We start from the raw sequence: 2,252 nt of genomic DNA on the forward strand, positions 1-2,252 counted from the left end.
CAGACCTCAGCTTTAAAAGTTTTAATTGTATCTATACATTGTACAAATTTTAACATGAAAGACATTAAATTAAATGTAAGAGCTACTGACATTTAACCTTTCTGTATCTTATGTTTCTGTTTGACCAATAAATTGCTGCAGTGGCAACTAAAGCATCTTATGTGTGAGCACATGCCTTATACATGATCTCAGCCCAGGGGGTAGATAGGAAAAGAAGGGTACTAAAGTACAGTGGTTTCCACCGAATTTCATGTTTTAACCCATATTTATTTTTAAGAATAATAATAATTATTATTATAATTTATTTATTTGTTTTTTCCCTACTTCCCTTATCACTGGGGCTCTTCAAATAGAAGCTATAATTGTTTGGAAATATGGTGCACTGACTCTAAATGTTGGTTTTTTTTCCTTTGCTAATACAACAGCAGTTTGATCATCTTAAACTCTCAGGAAGAGGAATCTGTAAGTTAATTTGAACATAAGAATAGGGGACAGTAGTGAAAAGGGATGTTAAGGCATGTTTATTTAATTGAATTTGCATCTTTCGACTGTCTAACTTAAAAAGGTTGAGAAATCCCTGATGGGAAGGATTACCATCTCAGTGGCTGACTCGGCTTTCTCAGTAGCAAAGATAGATTTTTCTAATTTATCTAACTACTCCATTTATTTTGAGATAAATTTCTTTTGTGCATTTCTGAATTAGAGGTTGATGGACATCTGGTAGAGCAGGTCTGTCCAGCACCTAAGCTGCTAGGGGCTACACATAACCCAGGCTATAACAGCATGGGCCAAGGGCCTCCCAGGCTTTACACCACATACATATACACCAGCACTGACCCTCAGCTCCCTGACCATGGGCTCTCCTGCTGCAGTTTGTAACATAAATAGTGCTGGGGCAGGAGCAGGAAGCAGAAGCTGAAGGAGGCCCTGGCTGCTGAAGCAGTCGGAGCAATGGTGTGGGGGGACAGAAGGGAAAATGACAAATGGTGGAATCCTGGGTGCTGCAAATTAACCCCTTGTGGGCTGCATGCAGCCCTGCTATAGAGTGAGAGTGTTTTTACACTTGCTTCAACAACCTTAGTGCAGCAACCTAATGCCTATGGACCAGATACAGCCCATGGAGCCATTGGGTATGGCCCACAGAGTTAGAGGGCATCAGTGACACAATAGTGATGGACATGTGCCTTTTGATTAAATTATTACTTACTACTTTACCCACAATTCTCATGGAAAGAAGTGGAGAGTGCAAGATGATACGTGACCAACTTTCATGTGCCAAGACCCTAGTAGTCTTCAAAATATTTGTGAGCCATAGATGATACAGTTAACCTGAAAGCCCCATTACTCCCAGTGTTGGAGAAGAACAAAAGTCTCAAAGGAAAGATTCATAGTGACCCAGTCATTCCAATATGCCATATGAATTATGTACCATATCAATTCTGCTGAATGGCTAGCGTATGTGCTGTTTTCCACAAAGATCTACCCTTTTTTTGCTGTTTTCTCATAACCTAAATCAGAGGCTGTACCTGCCTGGCTTCATGGAGTCTCTCTCTGGCAGCCCTGGAGTGGGCACCCAAGGTCTGCTGTGGTGGCTGTTCCTGCTGCCGTGATGTTGGGTCGTGCTTTCCCTGAGGGATATCCTGATACTCGCCTGCCACGTCTGGGATCTTTCATTCAGTAGTGGGGCTCCCTCTTACAGCAGTGAACGTGCCAGGCATCGTCACCAGCGGATGCTCTTGGGGCTCTGCCTCTCCTAACACCCCAGCCACGCGTCAGCCTCTTGAGACAGCCAGTTGATGGTCGGCTCAATCACCCTCCAGCATTGCCTCCCGTCCCCTCTCCGTTGCTCCGGCCCTGGTTTTCTACATCACTCAGGTGTATTCAGGGTGGTGAGACAACCCTGGTGATGAGTTGGGTCCTGTCCCAGGGGAGCTGGGACACCGAAGGAACCCCGGGGCAGCAAGGAGTCATACTTACCTCCTGCTAAGCTGGAAGAGCTGAGGGAGGCGCGTACGCTGAGGACGCCGGCACGGGTGATCAGCCGGGCGTTTATCCGGCTGCGGCAGAGCAGCGGGGGCGGAGGACACCTCCCGGAAGAAACAAAAAGCGGCCCCACCGAGGCAGCAGGGCGGCTGATGAGGAGAGACAAGGGGAATGAGCTCCTGCGGGAAGCAGATCAGCCGCCGCACCCAGCTGCAGCGAGTGCAAGGGGCGGAGCCAGAGCGGGCTCTGAGAAAGCCGGCAGGCAAACC

Source organism: Alligator sinensis, unplaced genomic scaffold, assembly GCF_000455745.1.
Source record: "Alligator sinensis unplaced genomic scaffold, ASM45574v1 scaffold134_1, whole genome shotgun sequence".
NCBI classification, from domain to species: Eukaryota; Metazoa; Chordata; order Crocodylia; family Alligatoridae; genus Alligator; species Alligator sinensis.